The 22,361-nt window shown below is 37.9% G+C and overlaps 1 protein-coding gene across 4 annotated transcripts in view; it reads left to right on the top strand.

The window, feature by feature from the left end:
• Window positions 1–22,361, top strand: part of MAGED1 (MAGE family member D1) — a 73,377-nt gene that overhangs the window by 44,185 nt on the left and 6,831 nt on the right. The gene's annotated exons all lie outside the window — the stretch shown is intronic.

The raw sequence follows: 22,361 nt of genomic DNA, 5'->3' as shown, positions 1-22,361 counted from the left end.
ATAATAAGGCCTATATATGGCTTAAAAATATATAGTCATAACAAAAAATAGCAGTATTTAGCTTCACCTCCCCACACTCACCAGGCTCAAGTGCCTGAAGTAACCAACTTTGAAATGTGTTAGCTATTTATTTTGGTTTTTATCTCAATAATTCTAAACAATACGGCTATACTATTATTTCTTGAGTTACTTATTTCAGGTATTAGCTGTTGACTTCCTGTTGTGGTAGATGAAGATTAAACTTTCACTTTTCCTCTCCTACTTCCCTTCTCCATCCTTTTAATATAGTTATAGCATACATTTTTAATGATAACATTTACATTATTGTGTGTGCATTGTTCACTAAAGAGACCAGTAGTGAATTGTGATTACATTTTTCTTGTACACATTTTTATCAATTCTAGATTTAATAATTGCTTTTCACTTGCATTTTTTATATATTACTATCTTTTCCATCTAATCTGTATGTCTGTTTTTTTTGTTTTTGTTTGGGTTTTTGCATCATGCTCAAGTAAGTTAGGTTATCCAGAAAATTTATTTTCTGGAAATCCCCTTTCTAGAGCTTTCTGTCCTAGTCCAGTCTGGACTATTTCCACCCCCAACTCCTGGAAGCTTTTAGAATTTCTACTTTATCACTGATATTCTGAAATTTCATGGTGATGTGTGGATATTTGTGTATCTATTGTACTGGACACTTGGTAGACTCTTTCAATGTGTATGTTCTTGTGCTTAAGCTCTGGAAAATTTTATTGCAAGCTCCATAAGGACGGAGATTTTTATCTAATTTATTTCTGTGTCCACAATGCCTAGAATAATGCCTGATACATGATGGGCACTTATTATTTGTTGAATGAATGAATTATTATTTACATTTAAAATAATATGAATAAGATAATGCCAGTAAACCCACCATCCAGGACAAGAAATAGAACATTAGCCATACCTTAGTGCCCCCCCTGCCATGTGCGCTTCTCCAATCACCCCTCCCGTTTACCTCCATCTAGAGGTAACACTTCTCCCTGACTTTTGTATTAACAGTCCCCTTGGTTTTCTTATAGTTTTATCACCTTATATGTATGTCCCTAAACAATATATTGTTAATTTAAAAAAAATTGAAAAGCACGCATCTAGTTGCATGAGAAAAGGGTAGTATTGCCCCTGTTAGATAATGTGTCCTAGGAAAACATAGGTTCTGAGTCAAAGACTGACTTCAGCGTTCCTGAGAATTTAGTAAAGCCATTTCTGGGAAAATTAGTGATTGAAATCATGAAGTTTCGTGTAAAGTTCTTTGCCTGTCTGGCTTTAATTTTTCTATTGTAGATAATTTTTTCTTTCTATCTGTAAGCTTGTAAGATGTTTTCTTTATTCTTTGAGTTCAGGAATTTGATCAGGGTATGCCTAAGTATGTTTTATAATGTAAGCTTCATGAAGGCAGGGATTTTTGTCTGTTTTGTTTACTGATATATCTCAAGGGCCTTAGAACCATGCCAGACACATAACAGGTCCTTATTAAATGTATTGATTAGATTAACATATAGCACCATAAAGTAATGAATGGATAGGTGAATGGATAAATGAATTAGTCAGTGTCAATCTTGTCTGGAATTCAGAGGGATCATATGGTTGTTCCATTTTTAGTTTTTTGAAGAGCTTCCATACTGTTTTCCATAGTGGCAATTTACATCCCCAGCAACAGTGTACAAGGGTTCTCTTTTCTCCACATCGTTGCCAACATCTGTTATTTGTGGACTTTTTGATGATAGCCATTCTGACAGGTGTGAGGTGATATCTCATTGTGTTTTTTTTTAATTGAGGTACAGTTGCTGTACAATATATGTTTCAGATGTACAATATGCTAATTCACAATTTTTAAAGGTTATATTCCATTTATAGTTATTATAAAATATTGGCTATATTCCCTATGTTGTACAGTATATCCTTGTAGCTTATTCACTTTATACCTAGTAGTTTCTGCCTCTTAAATGCCTACCTCTGTCTCGCCCCTCCCCCTTTCCCTCTCCCCACCGGTAACCACTAATTTGTTCTCCATATCTGTGAGTCTGTTTCTTTTTTGCTATATTCACAAGTTTGTTTTATCTTTCAGATTCCACGTATAAGTGATATCATAGAGTATTTGTCTTTCTCTGTCTAACTTATTTCACTTAACATAATACCCTCCAAGTCCATCCATGTTGCTGCAAATGGCAAAATTTCATTCTTTTTTTATGGCTGAGCAGTGTTTCATTGAATATATATGTCACATCTTCTTTATCCATTCGTCTGTTGATGAACACTTAAGTTGCTTCCATATCTTGGTAATTGTAAATAGTACTGCTAGTGGATTAGCAGTATTGACCTTGTTGTATTTGGGTCAGTACCACTAGAACACCCAACTATGTGCAAGTATGAAAAGTGTTCCTATGCAAAAGAGGTCACATGTGAAGTCCAGTTCTCACACTGCTTTATTTCCAGAGAACAGTTGGCATTTCTGTACAACACAAATTGTCCTAGGGTAAAAACTGAAAATTCCAATATTTGGGCCTAGTTACCTTGGACACAAATTGTACTCTGAAATGGTGTTATTTCACTAATAAGCAGACAAGCACAGTATTTAAGTTTGTATGCAAGGGCTCAAAAGCTAACACAAAGCTAGCTAGCAAAAAGAAAACAAAAGAAATAGCCAAAATGTCTGTTAGAGTATAAATTTCCAGAAAACTTGTTAACAAGAACATCCTATCAGACTAAATTCTAGTTTTTTCTTAAAAGGGTTTTTTTACCCCTTAAGAAATGGTTCACCGATGTATAATCTTGTCTTTCTCTAGTAAGGCTTTCGTACATCTGGATGAATATCTAACTCCTTTTCTAGTATTTCACATAAAGGTTTGCCACCCTATCCCATGAAAGAATTCTAAGCAATCTTAAGTGCTAATCAAAAACAAACTCCACCTTGAAACTTGTTTGTGTTAAAGACAGATAAAGCCAGTAAAGAGAATTTACATGATTTCAGTGGTCTACATTGTGTGGGAATTGTAAGGGATCAATAAATAACACTTGTCTTCCCTGCCTAGGTTCAAAACCAATTGAAATATAAATGTAGGAATCAGATAGATGGAGATCAAAACATCATCTTCATTACTAATAAAGCTGGTTGGAGAAGATGGTTTTAGTGTGGAGTTCCAATTAGTGTGGACCCCAGAATTAGGCAAATTTGCCCAGACAACTGCAAAACCACAAGACTCCAGGCCAAAGTAGGCCCCTTATTGTATGGCAGGGAGCCAGTCAGAATGCATGTTCACTATAGGCACACAGATTCCTGAAAGAGAAGCAGAGAGCAAGGGCCCAAGCCAAGCCTGCTCAGATATTTCTCCTAAACATACTAGTCATATAACTCATCTCTTTTCCCATGGACAGAAAAGCAGGAACGTTAGTCTAGTTGAAGTTCTTCCACATGGAAGCATGAGAAGTAAAGATTAAGCGTTCCATCTAACATAGCTTAGTGATATCTTCAGTATTGCCATTTGCTTGAACCTGTCTATCCTCTACAGTACCAAAAATATCACAATTTTGCTTTTAGCTTCACAAAAAAACTGTTGGGATATTTTAGGAAGACTTAAGTATAGTGCAAATAACTTAACTGCATAGTTTCATATTAAAGTCATATCAATGGAATATTTAAAAACTTCATCTAAATGCAGTAACAAAACATGAAGAAATGTTTCTTAAAGGCAAATGTACCAAAAGGAATCCATTTACAACTAGCTAAAGTGGGAACACAAAATATTGTAACTTTTGACCATGGTCTGTTCCTCTACTTACTAAAGCTTTGAAATGAAGCTTCATGTAAGATATTTCCCTACTATATCTGCATTCATGTAATAACCACATATTGGGAAAGTATGTGGTATGGGGTGGGAGAGAAGAGAAGGGAAGGGAAAAAAGAGAAAATGAGAAAGATTGCAGGGGATGGGCACCATGTGTAAAATTGTGGATGATCTGAGCTGTGTATTTGATGCAGAGATGGGGAGAGTATTGAGTGACAGTGGGATAGTGGGGAGTGATGTGAGCAAGGTATGTGTGATCATGGTGGCAATGGGGACGGTGTGAATAATAGTGGAGGATGGTATGAAATCACTGAAAATGAAGTCAGGGACAATGTGAATGTTAGTGACAGGACAAGATCAGAAAGTATGTGATAATGATAGGGATGCAGTGCATGTCATACTGTGGAAGATGAGAACTGTGCATATGTATGGTTGTGTGAAAGAGTAGGGAGGGAGAGAAAATAGTGAGAAAGGACACGATATTAATGAGACCCTGAGATGCTTGTGTGTTTGAAAATGTGGATGGGGCATTTCAAGCAATAATAGGAGGACGTAGACAGTGGGTGGAATGGGGAAAATGTAGTGTGATGGTAGAAGATAGGTACATGGTGGAAGTGATAGGGTTAGTGTGTTTGTATATTTGAGTGTGATGCTGGGGGCAATAAGAAGTATATCAATTAGTGGGGGCAGATAGGTACAGTGAGCATGCATGACAATGGGGAATGGTAATATTTATGATAACTTAGAGCATGGAAATCATGAGTGTCTGAGTGGAGTTGTTGAATAAAGTGTGTGATGGGTAAATGCAGTTTCTGAGTGTCAGTGAGGAATGGCAAAAGAGTGTGTGAGAATGGAGGTGATGTGGTTATTGATTGTGAGTGTGTATGATATGGAGATAGCATGAGCATGTGGGAAAGGAATTTTGGAGGATGATGGAGGTTTTATAGTGGGGATGTGGACTGTGTGTATGATAGTGGATATGGATAGGCACTGTGTGATAGTGTAGGGATTGAGGAATGGTAGATGTGACTGAGTGATGGAGATGGTGTGTGTGATAATGGAGGTTGATTAGAGGTACTTATATTTGACAGTGGGTGTCATGGTACTGTATGGACACTTGTGTGTATGATAGTACAGGATAGGATAATGTATGTGCAGAAATGGGAGTAATAAAGACAGTCTGTGGGTTAGTGTGATAGTTTGGAGAACTGGGATAGTGTGTGGAGATCATAAATCATAGTCATTATCATATAAGTCATAGAGGTAATCATGTGTGAATGAGATAGTGTATTAAAGATTCTGTGTGTGTGTTTGTCAGAGAGAGAGAGAGAGAGATTTCATGTTTTGTGATAGGCATTTGGAATTGCATTTGGATATGAGTAACAGAGACCTGAAAAGTAAGTTGCTTAAAATGACTAGGGGATATCTTTATCTTACTAAAACAAATCCAATGGTATAAAGCCCAGGACTTCCATGATTTCATCAGTGTCTCAGGTACCACATATTTTTATGTTGTTATTCCATGATCCTTAGCATGTGGCTCCCATCATGGTTGCAGGATGGCTGCTGCAACTCCACCCATCATTTACATGTTCCAGGTAGGAAGATGAGGAAGAGGAGAGGGCAAAATAACTTGTCAGTAGAATTCATCTCCTTTATACAGAGCTTTCCCCCAAATCCTACCCAACAATTTCCATCTACATCCAGTGGACAGAACTGTGACACATGACCACCACTGTCTGCAAGGGTGTCTGGGAAGTATGTTTACAATTGGGAACATTATCACCCATAATAAAAATCAAGGTTTATTTAGTAAGAAAAAGGGATGTTGGGTAGGATACAGCCAGTAGAGAAAGAGGTTGAAGATACGGGAGAGAGGGTTTATAATTAATAGATTAAAATCCCAGAGGTGAGAGACACAGTATTCAGGGTACAGGAACACTATATGATTGGCACAGTTTGAGTTCCTGGGGATATCGTAGGCAGAAATAAACATGTTTTCTCTACCCTCATGGAACTTACTGTCTTGTGAAGAAGACAGACATTAATCACAGACCAAATTTTTGTGAAGTTGACACTGCTGTGGAGGGTAAGTAGGGGGCTTTGTGAGTAGGTTTAAAGAGGATTTGATCTACTCAGGGAGGTGAAAGATGGAGGAAGTGATGATTGAGCTGAGACTTGAAGGCAGATTCAGAGTTAACTGGATGAAGGATGGATGGATGGTTGGGATGGGGGAAAGTGTTCCCAAAAGAGGAAACAGTGTAAACAAGGGCATTTATGTGCTGTTTGTTTTTAAATTTTTATTTAATTTAGAATATTTGCTATTGTTATATCTTCAAGTTCACTTGGAACTTGAATTAACTAGGAAAGTTCACTAATCTTTCCTAGTTAATTCCATCCAGTGTATTTTTTATTTCAATTCTGCTTTTTATCACTAAGCCCGTGATTTGCACCTTATTAAATATATCTCATTTCTCTACTTAACATGACCATTCTTTTTTCTAGCCTTTTGGACATATGGAACATAGTTATAATAACTTTTTTAATGTGCTTGTCTGCTAAATATAGCATCTGTGTAAGTTCTGGGTCAGTTTGGATTGATTAACGTTTTTTTCCTCCTCATGATGGGTCCCATTTTTCTGTTTCTTCATATGCTTGAGTTTTTTTTTTTTTAATTGCATGCCAGGCATTACGAACTTTACTTTTTGGTAAAATTTTGGTATAAAGGTTTACCTTTTGGTGCTATTATTGTATTATTATACATCTTCTTGAGCTTTATTATGAGAAGCAATTACTCGGAAGCAGTTAAATCTTTTTCAGGCCTTGCTTTTAAGATTTATTAGGCAGGACCACAGCATTGTTCTGCTAAATTATCCCAGCCTACTGAGGCAAGCCCATCTGAATACCCCATGCCTCAGGAATTGAGTTTTTCTGCTCTGGATGGTGGGAACAGGCATGATCCCCAGACCTGTCTGAGCTTCTGACACTTGTTCCCTCTAACACTTTCAGGTGGTTCTTTTCCAAGCCTTGGATAATTTCTTTATATGCATTCACTAATCAGTACTCTCCTGAATATTTTATGGCAATCCTTCAAAGGTGTCTGGAATTCTCCCTAAGTGCAGCGCTCTCCTTTTTGGTATTCTGTTCTCTGAACTCTAGCCACCTTGGTCTTTCTGGTCTCATCTCTGTCACCTAAACTGAGTGAATCCTTTGGACTTTGACTGCATTCTCCCTCATTGCACCACAAACTGGAAACTCCCCCAAGTTGTAAAGGTTCACCTCATTTTCCCTCATCTCTCAGGGATCACTGGTTTTCATTCCTGGATGTCCAGTGTCTTGAAAAGAATTATTTCACATTTTTTGTCCTCCATTTTTTTAGTATGTTTGTCAGGTTGGAGGGTAAATTGAGTCTCTAGCTTGCCTCTTAGGAAGCTATATGGTGGAGACTTGTTTAAGAATAATTTCCTTTCTTTTCTTTCCATTTTCATTTCCATTTCCTTTTTCTCTTCTTCTTTACTCTTCCTCTCCTCTCCTTTGAGCTGGTTGGTTTCCTCACTACTGCCAAGTATCAGATATAAGTGATAGCTGTACTTTAAAAATTTGTGTTATCAGATGAGGAGAAAGAGCCTGAAAAAGAACAAGAAATTTATTCAAAATCAAGGATTTGAGGAAGATTTTGGATCACGGGTAATATGACCACATATTCCAAGGATAACTTCATAACTCTGAGTTTAAGAAACTTCTGAGTGTAAAGACAGGTTAAAGAGACAGATTAACCTCCCTTCAAAGGATAGATGTTTAAGCCTTAGGATAGATACTCACAGAATTGGCTCCCAGCCAGGGAGCTTCCAAGACTATGGTAAGTATTAGAATAACTGTGCTCTAATCTTAGACACTGTCCTACGTTAGGATGAATCTATACATAGGACAGACAGCCCATGATGTGGGTCACATGATCATAGCTTCAGTCCAACTTCAGAGATTATAAGTCACCAAGAAGTTCATGATGGTGAGAAACATGTGCAAAGAGTATTGAAGAGCCTTTAACCAGGCTTCAGATCTCGTTAACATCAGAAAATTCATCAGCAGAGATAAGCCCATGTATGTAGTGATCATGGATGATCTTTCAACCAGAGTTCAAGTTGCTCAACATCGCTAATCATCAGAGAAGTGCAAGTCAAAACCAAAGTGAGGTATCACCTTACACCTGACAGAATGGCTATCATCAGGAAGAACACAAATAACAAATGTTGGCAAGGATGTGGAGGAGAAGGAACCCTCTACACTGTTGGTGGGAATGTAAATTGGTGCAGCCACTATGGAAAACAGTATGGAGGCTCCTCAAGAAACTAAAAATAGAACTACCATGTGATCCAGCAATTCTACTCCTGGGTATATATTCGAAAAAAACCAAAAAACACTAATTCAAAAAGATATATGCACCCCAGTGTTCATAGTAGCATTATTTACAATAGTCAAGATAAGGAAGCAACCTAAGTGTCCATCAACAGATGAATGCATAAAGAAGATGTGGTATATAAATACAGTGGAATATTAACCATAAAAACAAATGAAAGTCTGCCATTTGCAACAACATGAATGGACCTAGAAGGTATTATGCTTATTGAAATGTCAGACAGAGAAAGACAAATACTGTATGTTATCACTTATATGTGGAATCTAAAAAATAAAACAAACAAATGAATATAACAAAACAGAAACAGACTCCCAGATACAGGGAACAAGCTAGTGGTTACTAGTGGGGAGAGGGAAGGAGGGAGGGGTAGGGGATTAAGAAGTATGAATTACCATTTATAAAATAAATAAATCGCAAGGATATATTCTACAGCACAGGGAAATATAGCCATTGTTTTATAATAATTTTAAATGAATATAATCTATAAAAATATTGAACCACTATGTTGTATACCTTAAACTAATATAATATTGTAAAACAACTATAATTCAATATAAAAAAAAGTTATTAAGTGTAGTTGAATACATGGTGAAGAGAAGCCATAGGAATGCACTTAACGTAGAGAGGTCTTCAGGAGCGAGTCAAACCTTAGTAATCATCAGAAATTCCAATCTGGAGGGAAACTGTTGACTATCCAAAATGTGATAAAATACTCCCCTCTCTTCTTATCTCATGCAGATTCCCCCAGTCTCTATAAGTGGTTCTTTGGATCCCTCTTCACATGGTTTTGGCAAGGGAGTCGCATGCCCTTCCCTTCCTCAAGGGAGAGAAAGACAGTCTTTCCCAAGCCAAGGACTCACAACACTGTAAATTGTTCTCTAATTCTTTCTAGTCTCTTAAGTACATTTGGGCTGAGAAGGAATGGAATAAGTATCAGTAGTATGAGTAGTCTGCCACCCCTGCCTAAGCCCTATTGGATTGTGTTCAGGACTCCTTGGTGGCTCTCTTTAGAATATGGGGATACTTGGCATCTTTTTTTTTTTTTAGCTATGTGGCTTTAACCAAAATTCTGAGGCAACTGTAAAAGTCCCAGTGAATATCCTGCTGAATTTGTATTGTGTTTTCTTACTTTATACTTCATGCTTCTGTCATGAAAATCATCAAAAGAGTTCAGATTTTTATCATTTCCCACTTAGAGCATAGTCTTGAAAGGTAAGTTACTGAGAAAGTATTTTTAGGCCCTAAATACACATTTCCAAATTAATCTCCAGAAAAATGAATATTTATTTGGCCTTTGGATTGGGAAGGACATCTGTAGCATTAAAAATATAGAGGAAGTGACAATGGAAAAGAAAGTAATGGTTTACATTTTTTCCTAAATAGAGAATTCATGAACAAAATTAAGAGGCAAGCCACAAACTAAAAAATAAATTGCAGCAAATGAGCTAGATATAATAATCTTAATATTAATAATCTTAATATTTAAAGAACTCTCACAGCAGAAGTACAAATGTCTAATAAACACTGAAAGTGTGTTCCACTTCATTAATCTTGAAAGAAATGCAATTTAAATCAATTAAATATCATTTTGTCTATCAAACTGGAAAATATTTTTCAAGCAAACACTCAACACTATCAGAGGTACATGTGACCTCTTCTACATTACTAGTGTTGATCAAAATCTTTCTGGAAAGCATTTTGGTATTATTGAATAGCAACCTTAAAATAGTTCATACACCTTTGACCTAGTAATTCCATTTCTAATAATATACCATGAGAAAATAATTTGAAATATGCACCGAAGTTTGTGGGGAAAAAAATCACCACAATGATAATTTAATGAACAAAAATAAATAGAAATAATACTTTTGTTAATTAGTCATAGGTAAATTCATATCATTGGATATTGCATAGTTATTATAAAGGAAGTTTGCAAAGGCTTTTTAATGTCATGGAAAATGTTATGTCAAAATAATTGTGATGTAACATCATATACTAAAAAACAGTCTCAGGTGGAATATATCATTTACCATTGTGCATGTGCGTGTGTGTGTACTATGTTGGAGTTGGTATGGTATCCCAGTGCTTTTCAGATTATCCTTGTTTCATTAAATGAATCAGGAAATGCCATAAAGCTGAAGTATGTGATGACTTGTCTAAGCCCAGCTCCCTGTTATAGTTGTCGTTAAAGCTTTGTGATTCTCAAATTAGGCGGTTTAGAAGTTTTATATTGATGCTGAACATTAAAAGACACATATGGAGCTAAATCATATCCCAGGTATATGAGAACATTCAGATATACCTCTGGATTTTCCAATGCAAATGATAGAGGGCCTGTGTGTCACAAGATACCAAGAGCCCTTATGGCAAGATCATCTGATAAAATATCAAACATCCTCAAACTGTGTGGAAGTTCTACTTGCAGGCTTCTTCCTCTTGTCTCTTCTGGTAACCTTCTGCTTATTAATGGAATATTAATTGCTAGGTGGTGGGAGGGAGGAATTAACTGGAAGGGAAATGTGGAGTATGCAGGAAGGTGTAACCTATTTAAGTTTATAAAAAAATCATTTGATGTAACCTCGAGATGTCAGTTTGGCTGATCCCGTGATACAAATTGGCATGAACAGCTCAGTAAGGTTTCTTAAAATTGTGTGAGCGTGACTGGGCTCAGTTTGTTTACATTAGACTGAGATCCATTAGTCCTTGAAAGCAGGTAATATGTGTGTTTTTGCTCATCATTATTTCCCCAGCACTTACCACAATACATAGCACCTCTTAAGCATACAGTACTTTAAAATTTCTTTCTTCATTCTTACACATATGTAAATGAAACAGATGAAATCAAGTTACCTCCATTCCAGAAAACATGGAAGAAGGATTTAAGAATTCCATAATGCTCATTTTGAGGCACCATAATATTTTATGTTTGGGCCTCAATGAACAGTATCTTTGTAAGAGTTTTAAGAATCATATTTTGAATGATTAGTCTATCATTCACTTAGAAAGGGGTGTTATAATAGCATGATATGATTTTGGTTTTATTATTCCTTCTTGCACATCTATTAAATTATGATTTGTATATTATTCTGTTTACATTATGCAGTGAACTTTTAATCTAGAATGTTTTGCCTTAAAGTACTATGTCTAATATTAATACATCTTCTTTTTTTAATTGTGTGCCATAACTTAATTCATCCTTTTATTTTATCCTTGCTATATGTTTATGGTTGAAATATTTCTATTGTGAATTGCATGTAGTTGTTTAATAATGGAAAAATGTATTGCATAAATTTCCTTTGATTAAAGCATCCCAGAATGTCTATAATTGTAGTTTTGATTTCCTCTTTGAAGGAAAGCTTCATTTATTCCCTCTCTGATGCTTTTCCTGTCTTTATGTAGTTCTGCACTTCTGCCCTATATCATTTTCCTTGTGCCTGAAAAATCTTTTGACACTTCTTGCAGGGCAGATCTACTGGTGATGAATTCCTTCAGTCTTTGCTTGTCTGAGAAAGTCTTTATATCTCCTTCACTTTTAAATGATACTTTTGCTAGACATAGAAATCTAGGTCACTGGATTTTATTCTTTTAACATTTTAAATATTTCATTCCACTTTCTTCTTGCATGCTTGGTTTCTGCTGAAGTCTTCTGTAATTCTTATCCTTGTTCTGATATAAGTATACTTAGAATTTTTTTCCTCTGTCTTCTTCCAATATTTTTTTTTGTTTTTGGTTTTCTGCAGTTCGAATATGATGTTCCTCAGTGTAAATTTTTTAGTATTTACCTGCTTGGTGTTCTCTGAGTTTCTTGGACCTGTGATTTGTTCTCTTCATTAATTTTGGAAAAGTCTTAGCCATTATTATTTGCAATATTCTTCTGTTCCATTCTCTCTCTTTTCTCCTTCTAGTGTTCCAGTTATGACATAGTTGTATCCTTTGAAATTATCTCACAATTCTGGAATGTTCTGTTCTGTTTTTTTCATTCTTCTTTCTATTTATATCAGTTTGGCAAGTATCTCTTGCCCTGTCTTCAAGTTCACAAACTCTTTCCTCAGCTGTGTCCAGTCTACTAATGAGCCCATCAAATGCAGTCTTTATTTCTGTCATGAGATTTTTTTATTTCTAGCATTTCCTTTTGATTCTTTCTTAGGATTTTCATCTCTCTGCTTACATTACCCATCTGTTCTTGCATGTTGTTTGCTTTTTTCATTAGAGCCTTTAACATATTAATTATAGTATGTTAAATTCCCTAATAATTCCAATAGCTCTGTCACATTTGAGTCTGATGCTTGCTTTGTCTCTTCAGACTTTTTCTTCCTGCCTTTTGGTGTGCCTTGTAATTTTTTGTTGAAAGCTGGACAGGTCATAGGAACTGAGAGAAAGAGAAGCCTCTATTGTGAAGATTTATGTTAATCTTGTTAGGAGTTGGGCTTTGTTTAAAATTTACTTTAGCAACAGGTGGCAGAGGCTTCATATTCCTCTAGCGTCCTCTCCTCTCTTGACTTTGGGCTTCCTTAGAAAGTCTCTGTCTTGCAGCTCATTCCACTATAATCCACTATAATATAGTGGAGCCCTGTTGGTATGGTGGTATGGTGTGGGGGAAAGGGAGTGTTTTGTAATATTCCAATTAAATTTCAGTGTTTTAGTGGGCCTGTGACCCTTACAAGTACTTCTTCTTGTATAGTCCCCACATCTCCACCCACACAACTGTCCCTCTGCCACACATACTCCTTAGGTGAGACAAGAAAGCTAGAGGGAGGCTGGAGTGAGAAAAATAATGTCCTACCTTCATAGCTCTGGGACAGGGCTCTGGTAGTCCTTCTTCCTGGAAAGTAGGGTGTTGTTATGGATAAGGCTCTGGGCATATTTCACAAGGATAATCACAAAGACTCTTACCCTCCTCCTGCTGGGGCTGCCAAGGTGTCTTTCTCGTATCTTTACTGTGAGAACCTGGTGAGATTCCTGGAAATAAAGCCCATGAAAGTGTGCTTTCTCAACAAGACTACCACTCCCAGGAGTTTCTCACTCTCATTCTAGTCCATATTCAGCCTCTAGCAGTTTGTCAAAATTTTCATTTAAGAGTTCCTACAAGGTTATGGCTCTAGTGGCTTCTGCCTTAGGTAAGCAGATCTTGTCTGTGACTCTTGATTTGCCTGTCCCTCAATATTTCAGGATGGTGGTTTGCTCTGAAACTTTGTTTCTCCTTGAAGTCCAAGAAAAGTCATTGACTTTTAGTTTGTTTAGCTTTTTGTTCTTGTTAGCACTTCTTTTCAAGACTGTATCTCTAGCCTCATATTCATTTTGGGAAGAAAAGCAAAGAAGAAGTAAGAAGTCAGTAGATATTGTGGGTTACTGAAAAAAGGAGAAACCTAGACCCTGTGTTACAGGGATGGGAAGAAACCCAAGATAGGTTTGTAAGATCCTCTAGCAATGTGGCCTTGTGCCTCACTTCTTGGGTAAGGCCAGGAAGAGGACAAGGACAAGACTACAAACTAAAAATGGTTGTGTGGTATCTATATGCTTTCTGAGCTTTGGGCTTCCTCACATAGTTTCTCTCAGCTCAGGATATCATGGGAGTATAAGAAGAATATGTTAATCAAAGACAGCCTCACAGAGATGAACATATGATAGGAGTAGCAGAATATTTCCCATGTATATGAGTGGGATATGACACCCTCAGAGAGAGTCAGACCCCAAAAGGGGCTTTGTGGTAAAGAATTAGGCTCAACTCAACAGCTACCTGCTTGGACAAACATTGGTAAACCAGATATGACATCATGTCATGCTGGCATGGACATGTGATACTCAACATATATCACCCATCCTGATGTTTTGACACTAAGATACCATAACTTACAATCCCAAAGAATGGGGTGAGGAGAATTTCACACTGCTGGAGTTGAGTTTCAACCACTCAGTAGATTGGGAACTTGACAGAGTTCAAGTTGAGTTGCAGAGAAAAAGAAAACTTATATTTCCTGCATACCTAAATTTGTCAGATAACATCCATACCTGATGAATAACGAGCAGCAGAAAGTATGTGATAAATGCTGAGTATCACACACAAATTTATCTATTCAAAATGTGGGGCACGTGGCGCTTACTGGTTGAAAACCACAGTGGTCTTACCTCTAGGCAAGAGTGACGTCCTGTGAGAAATTACCTCTGGCACTTTGATGGGTACCAAATATAAAGGGAACTAGGTATTTGAGGAGAAAAAAAAAGTTCTAACATTAAGCATTCTTCTCTCTACAGACTGAAATCTGCCAATAGTGAGGTGTGATTCCACATCATTCCTCCTTCTCCCTCTCCCCCATCCCCCTTCCTCTTCCTCCTCCACCCTGCCCCTCTTACTTCAGACACTCCTCTTTCCTCCCTAGTTATTTTCTCTACACCTTCCTTCCTCTTTCTCTTCCTTCCCCTTGTTTATTTTCCTTTCTTTTTCATTTACCTCTTAATCTCTCTATCTCCTTCCACCTCCCTTTCACTCTTCCATCCTACATCTCTTCTCCCTTATGCATTCTACTTCCTCATTCTCTTTCCTCCTGCTTTGTCTATTTCAACTTAGTATCCATTCCTTCTCCATTCTCTTATTTCTCCTTATCTTAATAATTCCATTTACTTGTAACTGCTATTGTCACTCATTCTTTCTTTTATTACTATTTTCTTTTTTCTTCTTTCCTTCCTCCCTTCTCTTTCTCTTCATCCCCTCTCTTTTCAACTTTTCTCTCCATTTCTCCCTCACTTCATGCATCCTTCTAGCAATAGGATGATGAAAAGTGAGAGAATAGAATGGAATTGAGGTGTACTTAAAATGGTAGAATCAACAAGAATAGGTGATGGATTAGATTTGGGAACAAGGCAGAAAGAAACATGAGTAACTGTAAGTAAAATAGGAAGAGAAATAAACTACTAAATATGTTATTTGAAAGCTACTTATAAAAAAGCAACAAACATTCTAAATGGTAAAATCATTTCAAGAAAAAGAAAGGGATGTTACTTTTTCAGATTATTGCCCAATATTGTTTTTGTTATTTCGGCAAGTCATATAAGACATCAAAATGACTGCAATATATATTGTTAATTAAGTGATCAAATTATTTTTTTCTTATAGTATGATTTTACATTAGAAAGCTCAATAGTTATAACTTTTTTAAAAGCCCCCAACTAGAATTGGGGGCTTCTGCTTCCAGCAGGAAGAGGTAGATGGTATAGATGTACTCTTCCCTATTTGTCACTGAGCATTATATATAAACCAAACGTGTGATGACCCTGAAAGTAGGAGATAAGATGGCATGCTCTCTAGGAAATTTGGATCCCAAGCAATGACGTGGTGGTGAGTTCCCTGGCTATGTAATTAGGCACCTGGTCTCTCCCAATCAGGGTGGTATCAGTAAAAGCTTAATATGGAGCTGGAACTCTCACTTAGCCCTCAGTAAAAAGAAGCCCCTCTCTCCCAGGTGTCAGTGGAGGCTGAGTAGGAATGTGGACTTCCACCCACATGTGGTAAACCAGAAGATTTAAGTAAGATTCAGATCCTTATAAGATGCAAAATATCCTGGATGCAATTGAAAATCAATTGTCATATCAAGAACTATGATAATCACAACTGGAATGAGAAAAGACAGTCAACACACACCAGCACCAAGATGACAGATATTAGAATCATCTACAAGGGTTTCTAAACAGCCTTGATAAAAATGTTTCAATGAGCAATTGTTCATAGGACACATGAAAGAATAGAAAGTCTCAGCAAAGAAATAGAAAATCTTCAAAAGAATAGAAGATATAAAGAAGAATTTTTAAAATTTAGGAACTGAAAAATCCAATAAATGAACTTAATCAATAGATGAACTCAACAGCAGAATAAGATGACAGAAGAATGAATTAGTGAACTTGAAGGTGAAATGATAGAAATTATATCTGACAGAAAAATAGACTGAAAAACAAAAATAAATAGAGCCTTCAGGTATTTGTTGGACTATTGCAAAAGATCTAACATAGGTGTCATCATAGTCACAGAAGGAGAGAAGGAGGAAGGGCTGAAAAAGTGGCTGAAAACTTCCCAAATTTGGAGAAAAGCATAATCAGATAGACTCAACATCATCAGCCAACAGGATCTAATTGATATTTATAGAACACTCCACCCAACAACAGCAGAATACACAAAACTCTGATGAAAAAGTCAAAGAAGATCAAAATAAAAGGAGAGACATACTGTATTCATGAATTAGAACAATCAACATAGGAAAGATGTTAATTCTCCCTAAATTGATATACAGGTTGAATGCAGTTGCTATCAAAATTACAGTAAGATGCTTTGTAGATATAAATTATTCCAAAATGTGTGGAAAAACAGAAGAACTAGAATAATAGATAAAATAATTCTGAAAAAGAAGAATAAAATTCTATCCAACTTCAAGACTGTTGTATAACTACAGTAATCAGGACTATTGCAGTACTGATGGATGAGTAGACACATAGACCAGTGGAACAGAATAGAGAACTCAGAAATAGCCTCGTGCAAGTATGGCCAACTGATTTTTGACAAAGGTGTAAAGATAACTCAATGGAAGGATTATCTTTTAAACAAATTGTGCTGGAATGATCAGATGGATTTCTGTAGCTCTGCCTCTCCCATACCCCCAAATAAAACTCGACCTAGACCTCACATCTCATTCAAAATTTAAGTCCAAATGGATGATAGACTCCCATATGAAAGTTAAAACCTGGGCTTCCCTGGTGGCACAGTGGTTGAGAGTCCGCCTGCAGATGCAGGGGACACGGGTTTGTGCCCCGTTCCGGAAAGATCCCACATGCCGCGGAGCAGCTGGGCCCGTGATCCATGGCCGCTGAGCCTGCGCATCCGGAGCCTGTTCTCCGCAACGGGAGAGGCCACAACAGTAAGAGGCCCATGTACCACCAAAAAAAAAAAAAAAGTTAAAACCTTAAGTCTTTTAGAATATAATATAGGATAAAATCTTCAGATCCTCATGGCTTGTTGAAGAGTTCTTAGAAATGACACAAAAACCACAGTCTTTGAAAGGAAAAAAAAAATCAATAAATTGGACTTCTAAAAAATTTGCCATGTGACTCTGTTAAGAGGATGAAAACACAAGCTACAAACTGGGAGAAACCAGTTTGCGAACCATATATCTGACAAAAGACTCATACATAAAATATATAAATTCTCAAGGTTCAACACTTTAAAAAAAAGAAAGAAAACAATCAATTGAAAAATGGACAAAAGACATGAAGAAACATTTCTCCAAAGAGGATATATTGATGGCAAATAGGCATATGTTAAAAATGTTCAACATTATTAGCCATTAGGGAAATGTAAATTATAACCACAATGAGTTATTATTTCACATTTATCAGAATTCCTAAAAATATGCAACACATGCTGCCAAGGATTTGGAGAAAATAGATCCACTCACATATTGTTGGTGGGAATGTAAAATGATACAATCACTCTGGGAAAGTTTGGCAAGTTTCTTATAAACCTAGCATGCTCTTATTACACAATCCAGCAGTTGCCCTCTTGGGCATTTATCCCAGAGAAATGAGAACTTATGTTCACAGAAAAAACTGTACAAAAATGTTTATAGCAGCTTTATTCTAATAGCCCAAACTGGAAACCACACAGATGTACTTCAGTGGGTGAATGGTTAAACCAACTGTGGCACATCTATACCATTGAATAGTACTCAGCAATAAAAAGGAGGAAACCACACAACTTGGATGTATCTCATAGGCATTATGCTGAGTGGAAAAAGTCACTCAAAATGTGACATACTGTGTGATTCCAATTTTATAATCTTCTTGAAATGTTAAAATTACAGAGATGGAGAACACATTAATGGCTTCCAAGGGTTAGGGATAGTGGTGGGAATGGAGGTAAGTGTGACTATAAAGGGGTAGTACAGGGAAATCTTTTTGGTCACAGAATAGTTCTGTATCTTGGTTGTTGTGGTGATTACTGTGGAAACCTCCACATGTGATAAAGTGACATAGAACTATACACACATGTGATACCAATGTCAATTTCCTGGTTTTGATATTGTATTATATGTATATAGATATGCACACTGAGGGAAGCAGCTAAAGGGTACATAAGACCTCTCTGTACTATCTTTGCAATTTTCAGTGTATCCATAATTAATTTTTAAAGTTTAAATATTCTTAAGTATGTTAAAGTGGTAGAATTAATAAAATAATTTGCTAAGAGCAGCTGGCCCAGCTGTATTTCAAAAATCATGCCATAAATATTGGCATGGTTGGATACTATTACTGTCACCACTGAATACTGTATACTGGATGCTGCCCTTGGCCCTGCTACCAATGCTGTGCCTAGAAACTGGATTTTCTTGCGGTTCCTGCTCCCACCATCACAGATAAGGCATTGAATTCCATCATTGAATCTTTGAATCACTCCTTTCAGATCAAGTGTTAGGTTGGAATTATGACTGTGCAGTAGAAAACTTGACTCGGCAGGTCTGGGGTGTTCAAACCCTGTGCATTCCGAAAAATGTCTGCACATTCCAAAGAAAGGTCCAGCTCTTGACAAACCCCTGGGAGATAACCTCTAAGCCTTTGGCATATGGTGCCTGATTAGAGTCTCTTTGTTAACCCGGGGCTTTGGGCCAACAGATGGTTTATGTTAAGAGTATGATTTATAGTGGGACCTTGAGCCTTGCGGCATTATTTTGACCTCTGCACAGGCTGAAGACTGAGTAAACTAAGGTTAGCCACCCAGGTGTTCCATGCCTACGTGACTGACCTCCAGTAAAATCCCAGGCGCCAAGGCTCAGGTGAGCTTCCCTGGTTATCACACATCTTGCTGGGAGAATTAAGCACTGCCATACAACTCCACTGAGAGAGGACAACTGGAAGCTCATCCCTGTTCTCTCCTGGACTTTGACTTAATGCACCATTTAGCTTTGTGGATTTAAATCGGTATCCTTTCATTGTAATAAACCATAGCCATGAATGTAGCACCTATCCAGAGTTCTGTGAGTGCTTCTAGTGAATCATTGAACCCGATGGTGGTCTTCAGGACCCCACCACACTGGTAAATCCTAGATCATATTCTCTTAGCTGCTAAGGGAATGTGCATAAGTGAATAATATATCTGGCCTTTTTGGCAGATATATTCTTGCAGTTGGAACTGTTACATAGTATAGAGTATACACACTTACTAAAATGTGAAAAAAAACATTTGCAATACATCTAGCTCTAAGGGATTTCAATAAGCATCTGTAGGACTGTACCAAGAAGTCCGCAAAATAATTAAGACAAAGACAACACAAGAAAAATAGGTAAAAGACTTGCGTAAGTACTTTCCAAAAGAAATCCAGTAGGTCCATTCTTATATGAATATGTGGTCCACTACTTACTTATCAGAAATGTAAATTAAAAACACAAGGAGATACCAATAAAATACACATCAGATTGGAAAAAAAATTGGAAAAGTCTTATGACACCAAACGTAGAGTATATCAGTCTTACTCCTGGGCATCTGATGTCATAGGAATAAATATTGAGCATTAAAATATAAGGATATATGTACAAGTATTTTATTGCAATGTTGTTGGTATGTGCTCCCTCCCTCTGCCAAAACACCTGGAACCAAAATGAATTACTATCAGTGAGGAAATGGTTGAATACATTGTGGTCCATCCCTATTATGGAATATTATGCAGGAATGTAAAGGAATGAATCAGAGGTAGATTAGCATTAACTAAGATAAATCAGATGCATTAAAGTGTATATAATATGATCTTAATTTTTGTAAAACAAAAAACATGGAACATGTTTGGACATAAAAGGATATTAAAATGGCTGTTAAAAATGCATGTCTCAGGACTTCCCTGGTGGTGCAGTGGTTGAGAATCCACCTGCTGATGCAGGGTACACGGGTTTGTGCCCCGGTCTGGGAAGATCCCACATGCCGCCGAGCAGCTGGGCCTGTGAGCCATGGCTGGCTGAGCCTGCGCGTCCGGAGCCTGTGCTCTGCAACGGGAGAGGCCTGCGTACCGCAAAAAAAAAAAAAACAACCATGTCTCAGATGAGGGTATAGAGGTGAAAGAAAGTGGGAGGCAGTAAGTAAAAGAATGCAATTTAAAGTATGGCATATATAATGTAATCCCATTTATGTAAGAATATATATGCATAAAGTGTATGAAAAGGTAGCATCAAAATCTTAATAGCAGTTATCTCAAGGTGGTGAGATTTGGAGTGATGGCTACTTAATTTCTAAAATATTTAGGTAATGTTTGAATTTTTAATGATGAATATGCATTATTTGTGTAATGAGTAAAAGTAAGTGAATTCATCACAGGAAAGAAAAAAGAGTGCCTCTCAGGTTTCTTGCATAAGCAGTAGGGTGGATGGTGGGATTCATTCATTCATTAAATATTTTTTGAGCATGTAAAATATGCCAGGCATCATTTTAGGTGCTAGGGATACAGCAATGAATAAAACAAAAATTCATCTCTCTAAAAGAGAAGGGCATGACTAAAGGAGAAACACAATGTGCTGAGGAGGAGGATATATGGGACCTGTTAATAGTAAAAATACCAAGACAATTGCAGAAGTGAGGTAGTCTGTTGGATTATAGATCTAGAACTCATAAGCCAAGTCAAGAACTGGAAATACAGATTTGGGAGCAGAAAGCATATAACATGGTGTTTCAGACCTTTCCTGAGTCTGATCACGTCCCACTGCAGACACTTTACAGAGGAAGTGCTGAGGAAAAACAGGCAGCTTGACAGGGGAGGTTGCTATGCAACAGATGAGGAAAGTCATCCAGCCAGGCAGAATTGATGTTGGCCCTTGGGGACCAAATGCTGCAGTTCTTCCCAGCATTAGCTTCCTTTCATATGTTGGCTCCTGGCAGGAGCTGATGCAAGAACAAATGTGAAGTGTACAAAGATCTACCTTGGATTTTTGGAGAGTATCAGTTCAATTTGAGTCATTTCACATCTGTATATCATTTTCTGCCTTTTTGAGCTTCTCCAGTCATTCTGGAAGTGCAGCATGTTTGTTGTTGGGTAGGACCCCAGTAAGTGCTACTTGTGCTTCCCGTTGAGAAGCCGGGCTCAGAGAATTCCAGTGGCCTGAGTGGGCTCATGCAGCTAGTGACACACTGGTCCAGCACTCCATCCCACGAATTGAGGCCCAGCCCTGGAAGGAAGCAGGGCAAACGTTTACTCTTAATCAAGGCTTGCCATGGCTCAGACATACAGGTGCCTTATTGTCCTGGCTGCTCCAGCAGGCACCAGAAAGGCCTCAGGGACAGCGTTTGTGCCACTCATAGCAAAGAGGCCTGACGGAGCAGGGAGTGGACCCCAAGGAGCAATTTGCACAACGGGATGGACGCACGTAGAGCAGGCGGGGAGGGGGGAGCGGGGGACTTCCACCTGTGCCCTCCGGGATGCAGAGCATGAGCTTAGGTCTCAGGGAACAGAACACTTGCTTGCTTGGGACAGGTGCTGACAGAGCAGGGGAGGTGGGGCGGATCTGTTGCTCAAACTGAAGAAGGGAGGGTGCCTCAGTCCCCAGGCCAGCGATGGTGCAACAAGGGTTTTTAGGGTCTGGAAGACCCAGGCCCACATTTTGCATTTTCTGTTTACTGGCTCAGTGTCCTTGTCTAGTTCATGTAATGTCTAGCTCAGCGTCTTTATCTGTACAATGGAGATGCTGATATCCACCTCCCAAGGCTGCTGTGAGAGGAAAACAAGCTCCAGCGTAGATCGTGCTGTGAAGTACACGTTGTGCCCTTCCCTCCCCTCCTCCCCGCCTCCACACACAAAATAAATAGCTGGAGCTGCAAAAGGGCAGGAAAGAAGCTAATGTTTATGAGTCTGGAAGCTGTTGGGTGGGGGGGAAGATCATGTAGAGTCACGTGACAGGCACAGACTTTTTCTACCTCCATTAATGTATCCTCTCTGGCCATTCCTTTTCCTAGGCCCCCTAAGTGGATGAGCTTATTTTTAGCAGGAGCCAAGCACTTGTTGCAATTAGAGACCCCACACAGAGACCTCCTTAATAGTGACCTAAGTGCTGCTAGACTAGAGGGTGGAGTTGCATGCCCACCTGACAGGAGGGGCCTTGAGAGGGAG

This window comes from Neophocaena asiaeorientalis, unplaced genomic scaffold, assembly GCF_003031525.2.
Source record: "Neophocaena asiaeorientalis asiaeorientalis breed wild unplaced genomic scaffold, Neophocaena_asiaeorientalis_V1.1 scaffold553, whole genome shotgun sequence".
In the NCBI taxonomy this organism is placed as follows: Eukaryota; Metazoa; Chordata; class Mammalia; order Artiodactyla; family Phocoenidae; genus Neophocaena; species Neophocaena asiaeorientalis.
Note: the sequence above shows the minus strand (reverse complement) of the source record. Positions and strands in the feature narration are given on the sequence as shown.